This window comes from Lucilia cuprina, chromosome 5 (assembly GCF_022045245.1).
Source record: "Lucilia cuprina isolate Lc7/37 chromosome 5, ASM2204524v1, whole genome shotgun sequence".
Classification (NCBI taxonomy): domain Eukaryota; kingdom Metazoa; phylum Arthropoda; class Insecta; order Diptera; family Calliphoridae; genus Lucilia; species Lucilia cuprina.
This window is the reverse complement of record NC_060953.1, coordinates 51224644-51244779: the sequence shown is the minus strand read 5'-3', so window position 1 is coordinate 51244779 and position 20136 is coordinate 51224644. Positions and strand designations below refer to the sequence as shown.

At 30.1% G+C, this 20136-nt stretch overlaps 1 protein-coding gene across 3 annotated transcripts in view; it reads right to left on the bottom strand.

Moving 5' to 3' along the window:
- Nucleotides 1–20136, bottom strand: part of LOC111677239 (tyrosine-protein kinase Src64B) — a 54582-nt gene that overhangs the window by 19345 nt on the left and 15101 nt on the right. For all 3 annotated transcript variants that reach the window (XM_046950928.1, XM_046950930.1, XM_046950929.1), the window contains exon 2: nt 19240–19363. The gene's annotated coding sequence lies outside the window, so the exon portion shown is untranslated. The remainder of the gene's footprint in view (nt 1–19239; nt 19364–20136) is intronic.

Here is a 20136-nt window from a genome sequence, read left to right as displayed (position 1 = left end):
GAACTGAACTAGAACTGAACTAGAACTGAACTAGAACTAAACTAGAACTGAACTAGAACTGAACTAGAACTGAACTAGAACTGAACTAGAACTAAAATAGAACTGAACCAGAACTAGAACTGAACTAGAACTAGAACTGAACCAGAACTAGAACTGAACTTGAATTGAACTAGAACTGAACTTGAACTGGTCTAAATCTGAACTGGAACTGAATAAGAACTGAACTGATGATAAAATTCTTCCACCAACAGTTTTTCCGAATTGAAGATTTCTTTTAAATCCAAGGGCATTTATATTCGTATGTGCACATTACTTTTTTACAAGAACAACTATGTATGTAGAACCGACTACACATATGTGTAAATTTCTGTAAAGGGTAATCTAATAAAAGATGTAAACTGTTTTGTTTTCATTACAAAAATATTTGTTTTTGTTTTATTAGTAAACTTTCAAATTAACTAATACCATTAGCTGCTTGTAAGTAATAGCCGCCATACCAGCTAGGACACATTCCCTAGCTGGTGTGGCGACATAAAATAACACTACCATTCGTTGCCCACTTTACATGTATCTTATTGACAGTATTATATGGGTATTTAAAGCAAGGAAACGATTTATTTTAGTCACAATGTTTAGTGGTGGTTTTGTCTTGTTTAGCAAACCCCCCCTTTAAAAAACACTCCACAATCGTACGTGTAGGTCTTCTGCTTCGAGGGTGGGGTTGTGTATCGATATGACCACAACAATAAACATGCTCACTCCCAGTTAAACTTTCATTTCAACAAAATCAAATAACGAAAGAATATATTTACAATATTAAGAAATAAAATAAAGAATAAATAAAATAAAAATTTGTTGTTGAAGGAATATTCATACGAAAATAAACAAATTATTGGCAACCAAAAAAGGTTTCATACGATTTCACTTAACTGACAGGGTAAAGGCATCAGAATACAATCAGGAAATCCTCCCTAAGCGCATATGAAAAAGAAATGGAAAAAACGTGGCTAGGACAAATAAATACAAAAGAATCCCTTAAGTAAAGCTTTTGATTTATGACGATATTTAAAAAAAAAGGTTTTTACTTTTTTCTTTTTGAAGAAAAGAAAATGTAAAATGTTATAAAATTTGAAATATTGTAATAGGGAATTTATTAATGATTAATATTGCCAAACAATACAGAGAAAAAGTTATGATTATTTGTATTGTAATAGCGTGAAAGAGAAATTTATTTTATAAAATTTTATTTTTTTGTTAATAAAGGATTTCTTAAGTCCTTAAGAAGATGATAGCGGAAATGAATTTTAAATAAGGTATTAAGTAGTTTAATTGATTTTCAATAATACGTGATAGAATCGTCAAATACAAAAGATTTATCATAGGAATATTTTTAGTTTTAATACTTATTGCCAATTAACGTACTAATGAACTCCAAATGAATGTTGCTTACTGCCTGATTTAGGACGCAAATCTGCCCTGTAGGCTATTGTAGCTTATGGTACCAGCATGTTGAATTATTTTAAGGAAAGACCGATTATACATTTGATCATCACAAGTTTTTTTTATATAGTCCAATCAGAATAAATATATTAATAGCACAACATTTACCCGCGATTGCAGTAACACAAACATGAGAGAAGATCATCGAGATATCATGTCCCCGGTGTATACACATGTTCAATTATTTGAAGAAAAGACCGATTATACATTTGATCATCACTGCTCCACTTTTACCCGCGATTGCAATAAAACCAAGATGAGAGAAGATAATCAAGATATTATGTCTCCCCGGTGTATACATGAAAAAAAGTTCTTATTAACAAACATAGTTGGTCTATGGATGTTGCATTAATGTCTCTTTTTCGTTTCAAATCCTCGGGGATCCCAGTGAGAGCCACGCCCAAAACTTACAGATAAGAAACCAACATACTTAAGTTTATTGATGATTTAAAACCAGATTAAAAGTAAAAAGAGGAGTGTCTCCAAATACACGACAGCGCCAGCAGTCTTATTTTCAAAATCTCAAACCAACATAGTTTTTCTATGGATGTTTCATAAGCCGACATTTATTCTTTAAAATCATAGGGAATGATAATGATAACCACGCCCATAACTCACAAATAACAAGTCCACATAATAAACTTTATTTGTCGGTTTTAAACCATATTAAATGTGAAAAGTGGAGTGTGTGATATAGTGTGTATTGCAACTTGTACACTATGGTTCCTGTACACTATGGTTCCAGCGGTCTAATTTCTAAAGTCTCAAATTTAATATAATTATACGAGAAGTATCTTTTCGAAATGTCCCTTTCTATCTATGAATGGATTTACACAAATTTCGGTTGGAAATGTTTCAATTTTCTCCAGATTGCGTCTTGTTCAAGATAACGCCAACAGTCTGATTTCTGAAGGCCCAAGTTGAATTTCTGTTGTAATAGGAGAAGCATAATTGCTCGCGATAAAATTTCCTGTTCACGTAGTGAATTTTGTGCGAATTCCGAACAAAGGAACAGGTGATCACGCGCGAAAGCAAAAGTATTGGGTTTTAAAGCTATAAACTTAATTCGGAATGCTTCTAATCTGTTTCAGTCTTAAATATCATATATTAAAATCTTTATCTACAGTTAAACTGCAATAAAATCCCTGACATTAAGTCTAGAAATAATGGACATGCTTAAATCTCTAACGAGGATCAAGCTGCAATTGAATACCTGACATCAAGTTTAGTCAATTAATGTCGAGCCTCAACAATTTTGTTAGTTTAGGAAGGTGGTCATGGGAAAGCTATAACTGATGAATTAGAGAAAATCATATCTCATTTTCCGTTAGTATTACAGAATATATTCAAATCTTTACCGATAGTCAAGCTGCAATCAATTCCCTGACATTAAGTCCGCAAATGATGGGCATGCTTGAATCTCTAACGAGAATCAAGCTGCAATTAAATAGCTGGCATCAAGATTAGTCAATCAATGTTGGGCCTGAATAGTGGACATGGGAAAGCTATAACTGATGAATTAGCTAAAATCATATCTCATTTTCCGTTGGTATTACAGAATATATTCAAATCTTTACCGATAGTCAAGCTGCAATCAATTCCCTGACATTGAGTCCACAAATGATGGGCATGCTTGAATAGAATGCCGATATATATTTTCAAGTTGTATTTACTAATCTCCTAACGATATCAATTAAATATCTGATATCAAGATTAGTCAACCAATGTGGGATCTCAAAAGTTTAATTCATTTAGATAGGTGGACATGGGGAAGCAATAGCAAACTGTGTAGCTGATGAATAAGACAAAATCATATCTTATTTTCTGTTAGTATTACGGAATATATTTCCTCACATTAAGTCCACAAATGACGGGCATGTTAGAATAGGATCAAGATTAGTCAATCCATATCGGGACTCAACAGTTTTAGTCGTTTAGATAGCTGGACATGGGAAAGCAATAGGAAATTGTGTAGCTGATGAATTAGCCAACATTTGCGAAGTTCAGATTAAAGAGTGCAAATAAAGAAAACTATTCGTTTCGAACCCTTCTCTCAAGAAGTAGAAAATAATATACCATCTTCTTTATCACTATCGTGATCAAGAAAATATTCGTTTCATTTATGCGGCCTGAAACCTTAAGCCATCAATCACAATAGAACTTTCAGTAGCATACCATTCATTATTTATCAAAAAACCCAAGTCAATAACTTTTAATGCGCAAAAGAAGCATAAATGTTACTTGTCAAATATGGCGCGTGTATATGTTCAATGAAATTTTTGCGCTAGAGGTGTTAGTAATTGTACTAAAACTTATGAAACAATTCAATATATTATTGCAAAACACACAACGTCAGAACGAGAATGACAGCTGTCATTTTGACAGATATTTTTTCAAATTTAATAAGTTAATAATACTACATTGTTAATTAATTTAAATCAAATAAAGGAAATCTCTGACTAATGCAAATAAACCAACACATCATATGTCATCTATAAAACAGTTTTCAAAAATGACAGCTGTTGTAAGGGAAAACAGCATGAATTCAAAAAATATACATTTAATACTACAAATAACCCGCATTTGTTTATAATTGATAAATAATCAAATAAACAGATTCATTAGAAAATTTAATACAATATATAATATTATATAAAAACATTTAATTGATACACAAGCAAAACAAAAAAACTTCTAATAAACATTGTCGATAAAATGCAACTGTAAATTATATATACAACACAGAACAAACAAAAAAATTTATAGATTTAAATTGTTGATTTAAATAAAATAAAGTATTTATTTTGCGTATACATGTCACATACAAATATTAACGGAAATTTATTTAAATAATCAGCAGGTATTGAAAATAACAAAAAAAAAATACATACATATAAATTGTAATATTTTTTCATTGTTAAATTTATGACATAAACTCCAAAATAATAAAAATAAATAAATAAAAATTCATAAAAAAAATCTACATTCCAAAAGCAACAACTACAAAAAACAATAATAAAACAAATATTAAACGTCCGCCACCCATTAAAAATACATAATAAAAAAACAATGTTTTGTATATGCAACATATTCAGTTGCAGTGTTGCATTTGCTAGTCAATGTAAATGACAGACAGACAGTGTGGACAACAGTTATTAAACTTTTTCAATGTCAGTTATTCAGTTTGTACTAGTCAAATATTTATTCACACACTGCAGCTCTGTTGGTTCTTTTTCTTTAGAAATTGTGCCCTACTCTCTGTTCTACATCGTTCATGTGTATGTATGTTGTAGTTAGTGTGTCCATTGTGTTTTATGTCTCATATTAACATTGTCGTCATTATCATTATTGTTATTGCCATTGCTGTTGTTAAGAGACATGTCAAAAAAATTATGATCATTTCACTTGTATTTTATGTATTTTGTATTTGAATGTAATGTGTGTGTGTATGTATGTATGTATTTTTTTTATAATAATAAAGTTCATAACTATTGAAATCAATCAAGCATGTAAGAAAAACAAAACCGTCAATCGTCCATCACCATCAACATGCTATTCACTTGTCCAGTCCGCCAGTCCAACAGACGAAATATATCATTGACGAAACTTCAATATCGTTATCAGCATGTAAATATTTTGTTAACTGTGCACACAATAAATCGGAGATGGTAAATCGTTGGGATGCGGTTTATTTTTTAACTCACTTGCATGAAGGTGATTGTATATGATTGGACTTACAAAAGTCTAGAGGGAGAACATTGCGAAACGGCTTACAGTGGCAGCCTCTGGTCTTTGGAATAATCTGTGCAAACTGAAATATTCTATTGACTAGTCTATGAACTGGTCTATTGACTAGTCTATGGACTGGTCTATTGACTAGTCTATTGTATAGTCTATTGACTGGTCTATTAACTAGTCTATTGACTAATCTTTTGACTGGTCTGTTGACTGATCTATGGCAGAGATACAAGCCGATGCAAAATGATCAGCGGAGGCGGCGCAAACATTTTAGGTCGACGGCGGCGGCTTATTATAGAAAATAACGGCGGCGGCTAAATTGTCGGCTCAATTTAACTTTTTCTTCAGAAATTGACCTATAAACCATAATTATATTAAAAATTGTGTGTGTAATAATCTGTTATAAACCTGTCTCTATATAAAGTTTTTCGACAGAAAATAGTCATTATTATAGTAGTTATCACTATTTTAATATTAGCACAATATTGTGTGTCAACTCTTTTCAATTTGCCATAAGAATTTAAATTAGTGGAAACTCCGTTCAAATTGGTTAAATTATTTTCTGAAATACATGTACGATTCCAATCTTTATCGGCGGCAACGTTTAAGTCGGCTTAGCTTTTGAGCCGAAAGAAGTCGACGGCGTCGCGGTTTATAAAAACCGGCGGCCAGCTTGAGCCGTCTCGGCTTGTATCTCTGGTCTAGGGACCAGTATACAGTCTATTGATTATTCTATGGACTAGTCTATTGACTATTCTATGAACTAGTCAGTTTATTGACTAGTCTGTTAGACAATAGATTAGTCCATAGACTGGTCTATAGAAAAGTCAATACACTACTTCATTGACTAGTCTATTGATAAGTCTATGGAATAATCTTTAGACTATTCTATAAACTATTCTACGGACTACTCTATTGACTAGCCTAAAGACTAGTCAATGGAGTAGTCTATTAAGGCATTAAACTAGCCTAAAGACTAGTCAATGGAGTAGTCTATTAAGGCATTAAACTAGTCTATGAATAGTCAATAGACTACTTCATTGACTAGTCTAAGGACTAGTCTATTGACTGGTCTGTTGACTGGTATATGGACAAATCTATTGAATAGTCCCTGGAATACTCTTTAGACTAGTCTACAGATTATTTTATTGACTAGTTTGCTAGTCTAAGGACTAGTCAGTGGAGCAGTCTATTGAAGTAGTCTATTGACTAGTCTAGGGACTTGTATATTAACTAGTATATGGATTGATCAATGAAGTTTTCTATTGACTATTCCATTATATGTTGACTGGCCAATGGAATAGTATTTTAACTATTAAAAATACTAATCTACTAATTATTCCACTAATAGTCAATGGACTATTTCTATTGAAAAGACTTTGGACTAGTCCATTGACTAGTCTATGGGCAAGTTTATTGACTAGGCTATGGACTGTAGACTAATCAATAGATTAGTTTATGAAATAGTTTAAAATTATATATTTTTTTTTAATTTTAAAATTAAATTATAAAATATAAATTCTGCAAAAAATTTACAAATATTTTATGATCGAATAAATACTTCAAAGATATCTTGCGAATACTCCCTGTCATTCTTATGATGTCATTGATAACATGTTTTCTCTTCAAACACAAAACTCATCCATTATCGACAGAAAAGTGCTGCTCAGCTTGAAAGAAATGAAGTAACAAAATTTTCAAGGAAATCATTATTGAAATAAAAAAAATAAAAAAATATTTAAATTTATAATGCATTCAATTTTGAGAAAAATATGAATATCACCAGTTCAACACTTAAAGTGAAGTAAGAATTGTAATCTGAATGAAACTTTAACATTTTACAAATACAAAATTATTAGGGTTACACTTTTTGGCAAATAAAAATATTAAAAGGATATTAGAGTAACAGCAGTGCGAAAGAACTAATTGTTTATTTTGTAACAAATTTTTAAATTTAACAAAGGTTTATAAAACAAATTTCAAAACGTATATTTAATTAAATTTAAATAATTTTTTAACAAAAAAATTGTGTTGAAACTTTACCCAAGTGTCCTAAATATGTCACATTAACTAAAGGAATCTTTTAGTTTTCTCCACATCAAATAATCCTTTAAAACCCACTATAACCCTAATAACACCACAAATAACGAATTCTTGTAAATATAACGAACATAAAAGAATGTGCAAAAGTTTACATTGATTCACCCGAAAAAAGCGGATATAAATATAGAATTTAAGCAGACATTTATATAGGAGTGGGTGGATTGGGGGCTTGAAGAAAGACAATGAAATTTTTCTGGTAGGGATTTCCCTGTATTTTATTTTTCTGTACAAAACTTAAAAAAAAAAAAACAAATATAAAATATGTATAAAATGAAACAAAACAAAAAAACAGAGTAAATAATAATTGTCACGTATTTCATTTCAATTCAGTAACAAAACTGAAACTTTTTAAATACTATTGTAAATTTTATTTTGCATGTCGAGTAAATGAAAAAGTATAAAAATTAAACTGGAAATAGTAAAAATCATTTTATACAACAAACGACATGCAGTTCATAAATATTTAAATGGAAATTTTATAGTTAAATCAAGGCATTACCAATAGTTTTGGGGTGACGACTATGGCGAATTGTTGAATCAACACTGATTAACTGTGTAACTTGTCACAAGCGGAAGTTATACATTCAATCAACAATTGACTTATATAGACAATTATTTGAATTAGTTTGGATACAAATATTAGTTTGAATTTTGAATTAATTCAAAGCAACTACATTATACATTACTTAGAGACAATTGACTCCTCTTTAGATTACCTGTAGCAGGTTGAGTAAACAATTGACATGCAATTGTAATATAAAACCCATAAAAACTATCTTAGAGTAGTTTCCGAATAAGTACTTACTGACTTTCCTTAAAACTGCTGGGATTTTTTGTTTATATGAGAGAAGGGCCGGGGGTGTGTTAGAGAGCGAAGGATTGGGCGAATATGAACAATACAGAAGTTTTATTTATTAGGATGAAATAGTTTTATATACACGAAACAACAAATAATAAATAAATGAAATATTTTTGTTAATATGTTGTAAAAATACCAAAAATGGACAGTGTGGGGAATTTTTATTAAATGATTTGAATATAATAAACAAAATATATATTTGAAATGAAATTGTTATTTTCGTACATAAAGTACTTTAGAGAATGTTACAACACGTTTATTTTAAATTGATTAAAAGAGTAAATTACATTAAAAATGTACGAAATAATTGATAATGAAAAGATTCAAAGAAAGATTTATTCTGATAAATTGTATGATTCTAAGCCGATCAAAGATCGTAAGTTGATTCGCTCAAGGCATCAAAACATATAAAGTTATGTAAAATGTTTAACAAAAAAAACTCGCTAAATACTTGTAATTACAGAACTACTTAATTTTCAATGAATACAACACAATTTACCGTCTATATTACTTTTAAGTGCTCTTATAATGTTTTACATTTAATCACTTATATTACAAGCAATTTGTGAGCGAGGATGGTAAGTAATTGCCCTCAATGTTATCACATTGTTATAATATTTGTATTACTTTTAAGTACTCTTATAATGCGTTATATATAATCACTTATAGTAGTAGTTTGTAAACGAGCGTGGTAAGTATTATTTTTAAACGTGCGTGGTAAGTACTTGATTAAAATGTTAATAAAAAGAAGTGAAAAGCATTTTTTAGCTTCTTAACTCATTACTTTTCAGTGTATATTTTTACTGGACATTAATCGATTGGTTGTAGGCTGACCCAAAGAGTAAACAAAAGACATATCTATTGATTGGTCTACAGTGTAGTCAATAGTCAAAACCATTCCAATGACCAGTCAATAAGCAGGCTCATAGACTGGTTCATAGAATAGTCCGATGTCTAGCCAATAGATTGGTCCAAAACTATTCCTTGATTTAGTCAATAAAATGGTTTATAGTGTAGACAATAATCAAGTTCAAAAACCAACCCATATTCTAGCCAATAGACAAGTTAATAAACTGCTACATATATGTAAGTTCATAGACGGTTTTAGTTAGTAGACTATGCAAAAGATTAGTTAGTTAGCTGATTCATAAAATGGTCAATAGGCAGGGCCATAGACCATCCAATAAATCCAGAAGAGATGTCGCAGAATGATTTGAGAAAACATATTCATGTAGAATTGTATACCGATATCATTATTAATAAATGATTAAGTGAATTTCGGAAGTGAACTTTTCATGAAAGATAAAATCATTTATGGATTAATCCGAAAAAAAGTACTTTTGCAAATCGATTTATATATATACAAAACATATTCGCATAGAATGTAATCCAAATATCACAATAATGTAATGACTTACTTACGATTACATGATATTTAGAAGAGATCTTTTCTGAAGGAAAGTTTGTATGGGGGCTAGAGTCAAATAAGGCCCGATCACTGTAAAATTCAATAGTATCATTTATCGTTCTATAAAACTAAGTATTGCTGATTTTTGTTGATATAATTGAACTTTTAACGTAATTATGAGCCTAAAGGCCCGATTCGGGGGGTACGGTTGTATGGGGGCTAGGCGAAATAACGGACTGATTTCAACCATTTTCAATAGCATTCGTCCTTGAACCAAGAAATGAGTATGTACCAAATTTCATGAAATTATCTTGAAAATTGTGAACTGTAGCCTGTGCACAATGTTTACATGGACACACAGACAGACGGACATAAATCGACTCAGAAAGTTATTTTGAGCCGATTGGTATACTTTAAGGTGGTCCTAGGTCTGTAACGTATACACAAGGTTTACATGGACACACAGACAGACGGACAGACAGACAGACGGACGGACATAAATCGACTCAGAAAGTTATTACGATCTGATATACTTTAAGGTGGGCCTAGGACCAATATTTTTGGTTGTTACAAACTCCCGCACAAACTCATAACACCCTCGCCAGTATAGTGGTTTAGGGTATAAAAACACATTATAGTCAAATTTTATCCCGATTTCATTATTACTTCATGAGTTATTTACCACTAAGAGATTTTTAGAAGTTAATTAGTTATTCACGATAAAATGATTCTGGGAAGTGATCTTTATTTGGAACTATGAACAACTCAAGGCCGACTGGAATGGTTTGCATATATAAAAAATAACTTTGAGTCAAAATTTATTCCGATTTTATTTTAAAGTAATAAGTTTTTTACAATTATGGACCGATCTAAGGAAAGTGTCTTTGAATAATTCGTGTATGTTTTCAACTTATTACTGTAAACTTTTGTTGCAATTCATTTTCGGAAGTGGACCCATAAAGGAGAGTTTTTGGTCACTTTTTGTTCATTTACTGGTATTTTTTGCTCCCGAATAAAGTTAATAACTATAAAAGGGTACTTTTTGGTACTTCTTTGTTCCTCAAAAAGGTACTTTTTAAATTTTCTATAATATTGAACAGAGAAACATAACTTTTTGGTACATTTTCTTTCTTAAACTGTAACTTTTTGAGTTTTCTACAATATTGAACTTTCTTTAATACTAAATCTAGAAACATAAAATCATTCAGAGTCCTAAGTAAAAGAAAATCTGTAGGACGTTTTTGGAGCTTTTTTGTCCTTCAACTGAATCTTTTGCAAATTATAATCATAGAAACTTATCAGCAGACATTTAATCTGATGGTATCAATATCAGTTCACTTTTTGGTTCTTTTTGTACTTCAACTGGTACTATCTAAAATCTCAAAATTAAACACGCAGGAGTTTCTCATACTTTTTCGTCGTTTAAAATGTACTCTTAGAATGTTTTCAATTAGTATTCGATTATTTTGTAAGTTATCTTTTAATAAGTTCGATTCTCAAGTTAAAATGAATGAAAAAAGATTGCCCTTGACTTTCTTGGTGACCCACGTAAAATCCCCATTCGATTACAATAATTATCTAAGGGACCCCCCTTTAAACTAGCTACAAAAAAAAAATAAAACACAACATTCCTAACAGACATAAAACACAAAGTATAAAAATAAATTTGTCATTTTTTTTCGACACCATCAAGTGTCAAATATTTAACATACAGCAACAACAACAAAAAATATGTCACTATGAGCTACTTTAAGATTATAAGAAAATTTATAAAAAAAAATATTTCTTCTTTTTTTTGGATTAAGACTAAAAATAACCCAGTTTATTCCCCAACAAAAATTTTATTTTGAAAGAAAAAAAAATAAACTAACAAGTACCTCTAGCAAATAGTGCAAACAACAACAAAAAAAACAAAAAGAGTACTACTGCTGCTGGTGCTGCTTCTTTTTTATTTGATATTTTTGTTGTCGAGTACTTTACATAGATTTCTACATTGCATTTTTTATATACACAAAACTTTACATGCATGTAAAACACCTTGTACTCTTATGCAGTTTTACTGCATGTGGTCGTTTTGTTTGAGATAATGGGTATTCATACGGTTTAGGGTTTCCCCCAAAATACATTATTATGTATTTGATATTTAAAAGAGAAAAATCTCAAAATTATAATTTCAATATAAATTGTTAATTTAAAGTATCTTTATTAATATTTCTATTTAAAAAAAAATGATATTAACAAAAATGTATTTTAGCGATCACCCTTTAGATACTTTGCAATATGACAAACTTGTCATGTTGCATTTAGTAGTTTTTGTAATACAACTACATATTTGTTTGTATTTTATATGTACATGTGTTAAACGTGACATGTCCTAAATTGTACAAATTTTTCATTTTTTTTACACTCTTCTTAATGTTTATTTTTACTGCATCGAGAAAAAAATGTATGCCTTTTTGGGGGTCTAAAAATGCCTTTAAATTAGTTTTGTTAAACATTTTTAACAGACAAGCAGTCAGTGTGTTGGTGGAAAAACAATACGAATATCGTTAGATTTGCAGTGGAAACTTTAAAATTAGAGATAATTAGTACAAAAATTAATCAGTTTAAGATTAAAAATTAAGATTTTTTATTGAATAATTCACTATTTTTCAATAAAAATTGGTTTAAATTGTTAATCAGTGGTTAATTAATCGAAACCAAACGCAGACGCAACAGTATTGTCCACTAGGGTTCTATAAATCGACTTTCGAATAATCGAACAATCGACTATTTGTCGAAAAAAGTCGCAAAGTCGAAGTCGGCTGTTTTGTTACAAAAAAGTTAACTGTGAAAAAGTCGAAAAGTCGAAAAAAAGTCGAAAATAGTAGAAAAGTCGAAAAAAGTCAATAATATGAAAAGTCGGAAAAAGTCGAAAATAGTAGAAGTCGGAAAAAATTTAAAATAGTCAATAGGTCGGAAAGAGTCAAAAATAGTCAAAAAGTCGACAGAAATAGTCAAACAGTCGAAAATAGTTCAAAATCGAAAAAAAGTCGAAATACTCAAAAAGTTGGAAAAAGTCGAAAATAGTAAAAAAGTCAGAAAAGGTCAAAAATAGTCGAAAAGTCGGAAAAAGTCGGAAAAGGTTAAAAATAGTCAAAAAATCGTAAAAAGTCAAAAAAAAGTCGAAAAAAGTCAAAAATAGTTAAAAAGTCGGAAAAAGTCGAGAATAGTAGAAAAAAAATCTGAAAAAGTCGAATAGTCTAAAATAGTCGAAAAGTCGAAATAAGACAAACAGTCAAAAATAGTTGAAAATCGAAAAAAAAGTCGGAAAAAGTCGAAAATCGTCGAAAAGTCTGAAATACTCGAAAAGTCGGAAATAATCAAAAAGTCGGAAAAGGTCAAAAATACTCGAAATGTCGAAAAAAGTCGAAAAAGTCGAACAGACGAAAAGTCGACTATTTACAAAATACTAAAAGTCAAAAAGTCGACTTTTAACTTAATTGTGTTGAATCAGTACTTAATTGAATCAGTAAAACTAAACGAAACTCGATACAATTGAAACATTGTCTAGCTATAAACCGTAACCTGATCATGTCAAAACCTTTCTAAAACTCGACACAACAAAATAACATGGTATAGCCGTAATCTGATTATGTGAAAACCTCTCCAAAAGTCGATACAACCGAAAACTGATCCAACTGTAAAGCGGAATCTGAATCTGGTAAAAAACAACATCCGATCCAGCAGAAAAACAAAACCCGATACAACTGAACCTGCTTTAACCCTATAGTAGCTTTTTTAAAGCCAATAACTGAAATTCGTTCGAGCCGAAAACCAATCCAGCAGAATATAGAAAACTGCAAAATCAAACATGCCGAAAGCAGAAAAAAAACCTGAATTCAAGTATTGAAGCTAAAAATGGAAAGCTATTATTTTTGTGTATTTCAAATAACAAAATCCAATAAAGAGTTTATCGTATTATCACTTGAGATTTGTTCAATTCTGGACACTCTACGAATAATACGAGAATTCTTAACGCTAGAATATGTTTTTGAACAAAACTTAACTAATAAGTCTTAGTTCGATCCTGGATACTATAAAAGCAACACGAGAATTCTGAACGCTAAAATATGTTTTGGAGCAAAACTTCACTAATATGTCTTAGTTCAATTATGAGACAGTTTCGGATTTAACGCGATAAACTGACGATCTAGGAAATAGATATAAGTTAATATATAAGTTCTTATTTATGTAAAATTTTGCAGTGATCTTAATATCTCAAACTTAAAAGGGTCGAAGTTTCTTAAAACTCTTAATATTTTTATCACGATTTGAATGAATTTAAGTTAATCCCTAGAAAGAGTATATACATTGTGTTATTACTTAAGACTTTTGGATCAGTAAGTCGATCCTGGACTCTATACGAGCAAAACGAGAATTCTGAACGTTAGAATATGTTATTCAAAAGTCCTCTAATAAGTTTCAAAAATGGGTCGGTTTATTAGATCGGGCGATCGGGACGAGGGATTATGCTTTATATATCATCGTATTTATATAAAATTTTACGCTTATCTTAATATTTCAGATTTTTATGTCATTTTCTGAAGGCAAACTTTAAAGTGCCAAAGTTTTCTAATACATTTGAAGTTTTTAAGATCATTAGGACGAAATTCTTGAAGTTCTTTTGTACGGATAATATCCAAGCAAAACTCATTGTTTTAACACAAAGATGACATTGATAGCGTGTACTTCTAACGCGCCCGCTTACATGTAGGGAATGAAATAAGTACTTACTTCGATCGCCTGCAAATTAAGAGTTTTATTTTTGTTTAAAAATATTAAAAACAGTATTTAAGCACAAATTTTCAATTCTAAAAAAGTCATTACTAGACTCCTTCTATGTAATGCAGCCAGTAAGGTAATAGTCATTGAAATTTAAGTTTTTGGATAAGTACAAGACGTCACCATATTTTTGCTTTGATAGTATGTGAAATAATGAACCTATTTCATCGTTTTTCCAATAATTTAAGTTTATTCCTTTCATAAACTTCTTGCAATTTCATACCAACCTAATAAACATTTATAGACTTTTTCACATCAAGATTATAGGATGAAACCAAAGTGTTACTCTGCTGCTGTTTTTAAACGAATATTAGTATATTACTACTAATATAAGTAGTAGTTAACAAAATAACTGATAAAAAAACTAACGAAAAGCACATCCTAAATATAAAGATTATAAATGAAAATGAGCAGAGATTAGATACAAGAAAATATGGTAAAGAAAATAAGTATGTCAAAATGTCATTTATGGTTAAATTATATTACATGAAACAGCAAATTATAGAAGAGAACGAAAGAAGCAAAATAAAAGCAAACATTAAAAATTAAAATTTCATAAAATATATAAACAAAAAAAATTGTTTCATTATAAGTCCTTTAAGGATAATGATGATTATCCAAAAGAAAGTTGAAAAGAAGAAAAAAAACGAGCATGTGAGGCAAATGAAAGTAATTTATTTTTATTAGCCTAAACTAGAACACCTACAAAAAGCTTATTATAAAATTATTATTATTATTATTAGTTTAATAATAAAATAGCTATTAAAACACCTTAAATATAATGAGGTAAAATTTATGTAAGTTTTTATTTTCGAATTATTGCCAGGAAACCTTTTTTTCATTAAATATTTAATACAAACCCTAAAGGTGTTTTTTTTTTCTGGTATAAAAGTTTCATTTTATATAGAGAAGGATAAATGTATAATAATGTTATAATGTTATAATACTTATTAAATATTTAAAGCAAAAACAAGAAACAAATATGAAACAGTCACATAAATATTATTATTTATATTATTTGCAGAATGAGTCGATTATTTAGGCAATTTTGAAAAAAAAAACTTTTTTTTGTGTAATATAAATAAATACCCTTAGAAACAAACGTCATACATATGTTTTATTTAAAGACCTAATTTAATCTTGAACATCCTTAAAACAATTTTCGAAGGACATTGAAAAAAAAACAAACACACAAAAAAAAACATTAACAATTCTTAATAAACTTGCTAAACAAGGGTATTGTTTCTTTCTTTTGAGTTTTATGTCTCTACATTATTTTTTTTTTATTTTAAAACAGAAATAGAAAAATTGAAAATAAAATCAACTTTGATTACAATTTCCTCCTCTGGAGGGCGTTATTAAGCCATAAAGATGTGATTTTTTTTTAGTTTTTCTTTATTTCTTTCTAACATCAAATAGAACACACAAAAACCTAAAGAAAAAGTGTTACAAATACAGAAAAGTAGTAGAAAACAGCACTACAACAACAACAAAACTTAAAATACTAAAGAAATGCCTTGGACGCCACTTGGTCACACAGCCAGTCAGCCAAAGCGTACTAAAATTCATAGAGGAATAAAAATTCTTTGTGTATGTATTAGTCTGTTTATGAGTGCTTTTTTCATAAACCCAACAAACATTTTAGTTTGAGTTTAAGATAAGGCTTAATATGGCAAAACAAAAATTAAAGTAAAAGCGTCTATGGAATGTGTTTCGATTATGTTTAGCGTTATCCCTATCCATTAGTCCATAGACTAGTTCATGGAGTGCATAGGCTAGTCCATGGTCTAATCTAAAGACTAGTTTATAGACCAGTCCATACACCAATCAATAGGCTAGACCATAGATAAGTCAGTAGGCCAGTCCATTGACTAGTCGATAGACTAGTTCATAGTTTAGTCAATAGGCTATTTTATCGACTAGTCAGTGGGCTAGTCCATAGACTAATCAATAGGCTTATCCATAGCTAGTCCATAGACTAGCTAATCAGTTGGTTAGTCCATAGAATAGTCAATAGACTAGTTCATAGACTAGCCTATAGTATAGACCATAGACTAGTCTATAGTATAGACCATATATTAGTCAATAGACTAGTTCATAGACTTGTTCATAGACTTTTTCATAGACTAGTTCATAGACTAGTTCATAGACTAGTTCACAGACTAGTTCATAGACTAGCCAATACGCTAGTTCATAGACTAGTCAATAGGCTAGTTCATAGACTAGTCAATAGGGTAGTTCATGGACTAGTCAATAGGCTAGTTCAAAGGCTAATCAGTTGCCTAGTCAATGGAGTAGACTAGTCTGTACTCCATAACCTACTCAATAGGCTAGTCCATTAACTTTTCAATAGACTAGTATTTACACTAGTGAATGGACTATCCCATTATATAGACTAGTCTATTAGCAGGTCTATTAATTAGTCTAATAAGTACTATATTGAATGGTCTATTGACTAATCTATGAAATAGCCTTCAATCTATGGTCTAGTCCATACACTAATCAATGGACTAGTCAACAAACATAAACTAGTTATTATTCTAGTTTATAGACTAGTCAATAGGCCAGTCTATAGACTTGTCAATAGGCCAGTCTATAGACTTGTCAATAGGCTAAATCCGTAGACTAGTCAATGGGCTAGTCCATAGACTAGTCATTAGGTTGGTCTATAGACTAGTTAATAAGATAGTCCTTAGGCTAGTTTATAGACTAGTCAATCCATAAACTAGTCCGTAGACTAGTCAATAGGCTTATCCATGAACTAGTCCGTAGACTAATCAATAGGCCAGTTCATAGACCAGTCAATAGGCCAGTTCATAGACTAGCCAATAGGCAAGTCCACAGAATAGTGAATAGGCCAGGCTGTAGACTAGTTAATAGGCAAGACCTAACTTAACCTAACCTAGATTTTTCTTTTCTTATTCATCTTACGGCCTTTTGTTCTCTGGGTTTATTACGTTTTATATAGAAAACAAAATTCTGTATGTATAGAGAAGAGCCTTATACCATGAGATAACTACAACTAAGTACCCTAAAGCATAAAGTAGAACAAGTTTAGTGGATTTCATCTCTTGACTTTTTTTCATTTTGTCGTTAGATAACATGTAATTACAATTGAAGCGACAAACCACAAGAGGCACAAGTTTTCTAGTTTGTAAATAATGATTCTACATAATTATAAAGCAAATTATTTGGATGATTAAGAAATAAAATTCAAATAGAGGAATTTTTTTTAATTGATTAATATAGAAAGTTATAACGAACGTTTTTGATGAGAAACTAGAACAACTATTGAAACAAAATTTCTAGTTCGGTTCTAAAAAGTCACAGTACAGAGTGTTCCACTAACATGGAAATTGTGATCGAAAATTAATTGTTGTTTGAAATAACATTATTATTATATAATTATGAACACAAATATTTATATAAATTTTTGCACATAAATATAAATATTGCGAAAACTATGTTGGCTTTGTAAAATATCATTGTATACATGATAGAATGTACATTTTTGTAGTTACAAAAAAAAAACTAAAAATGAACGGTTTGTGCTACATTTCCTTGTTTTTTTAATAACCTAAACCACTTTAGTGGGAATGGTATTTATATTAGATTTGTGCTGAGGTTTGCAACGCACAACAATATTGGTCCTATACCCATCGGCTTAGAATCATTTTCTGAGTCGATTTAGCTATGTCCGTCCGTCTAGTTTAGAGACTAGTCAATAGTCTAAAGAAGAAAACAAGAGGTCGCAATTTTGAAGAAAATTCAATAAAATTTGTTACATGATTTTCTATTGTTCCAGGGACAAAATCTTCTATTGCCCGAGGGCCTATTAAAAATGGTTAAGATAGGACTTCATCTAGCCCCCATACAACTGAACCCCCGTCTAGGGCTTTTAAACCTTGTAATCTAAGCAGATGTCGGAATTTTTGAGATAATTCAATGAAATGATCTTCTATGGCACCGGAGACGAAGCCTATTGAAAATAGTTAACATCGGTTCATTGTTCCACCTAGCCCCTATACAACTGAACCCGTAGAATAGGGCTTTTAAGCTCATAATTATGTTTAATGTACTGGTATCTATACAAAGTACTAAACTACCCCTGATGACCCTCTTGAACTTTATAATTATAGAGCCTGATTAGACCCAGCCGGTATAAAAAGCCTCCTTCAAAATTTGACTTAAATGTCCACAATTTTATTTAACAATAAATGGCTTAAGTATATCTGTTGCAAGGTGCAATTCAAATTAATGCTTTATTATAAAAACTAAATCACATTTTATTTTTGTAACAGATGTAGGGTATTGCATGGTTGGCCTCGTCCGACTCTAATTACTTATTTTAATTTATTTTATTTTCTTTTTTTTACAATAATGATAACATTCCTTTAAAGATTCTAACAAACGACACCATACTTTAGCATTTCACAAACAAATACACAAAACTTGTAAAATATATTTTTTCTAGAATTTTTTTTTTTTTTTTTTTTTTTTGATATTCATTCATGTAATAAATTGCTACCGGCAGCAATGACACACCATCACCACCAGCTAAACGACTTAGATTTTTTATGTATTTTTTTAGCAGCACAAAAAAAGCATAAAAATAAACCTTTGACATGATTTTAGTAAATTCATATTTGGTTGTTTTATTTCTTGCTATTCTCCTTCTTTAAATTCATTTTTTGTATTTTTTTTTTTTTTTCAATTCAGTTGTTTGTAGTGAGAAAAGTAGGAAACACAAGTAGCAAGTGAAGATTATATGGATTAGGGGCACAACTTATTATTGTTATTAACTTACCATCTGGTTGCTGTTTTTTCTACGTTCCACTTCTTGGTATTTTAGTTTTATTTTCTTTTTTTATCCTGCAGAGTATATCTTCTTGGTTTAATAGTCCACGTGTTATATTTTTTATCCTTGAATGCTGAAATGGAACAAAAGAAAGTGGAGAATGAGAGAAAGTAGGATGTTAGTTAAAATTGTTATTAGAAGTGCGAATATACAAGTATTTAAATATGCTAAATTTAACAGAATACTTGAGAGAGAGAGAGAGAGAGAGAGAGAGAAAGCACATTAGTGTTTATAGTGTGTAAGTTATGATATTAATTGACCCTTTTAAGAGTGGCAGAGGTGAGGGAGGGGAGTTTAATAACTAAGTTATAAATTGACATAATTTTCTTAAGTTTTTTTCTTTAAATAATATAAAACTATGTTAAACGATGTTAAAAAGGAAGTATAATTTTCCTTACGAGGGGAACGAATAATGAGAAACAGATGTTTCCTATTTATAGGAAATTGTGCAGGTTGTTATGAATTTATCACAATTGATTGTTAGAATTTATTAAAAATCTTAATTTCAATAGAAATACAAAACTTTTTTATTAAGTAGATATTAAACATTACTTCCTTTTTAGATATTAAAAAATAGCAGAAATACAAATTCTACCAGTTCAGTTCTAGTTCTATTCTAGCTCTGTTCTAGTTCTGTTCTAGTTCTATTCTAGTTCTATTCTAGTTCTGTTCTAGTTCTGTTCTAGTTCTGTTCTAGTTCTGTTCTAGTTCTGTTCTAGTTCTGTTCTAGTTCTGTAGTAGTTCTGTACTAGTTCTGTACTAGTTCTGTTCTAGTTCTGTTCTAGTTCTGTTCTAGTTCTGTTCTAGTTCTGTTCTAGTTCTGTTCTAGTTCTGTTCTAGTTCTGT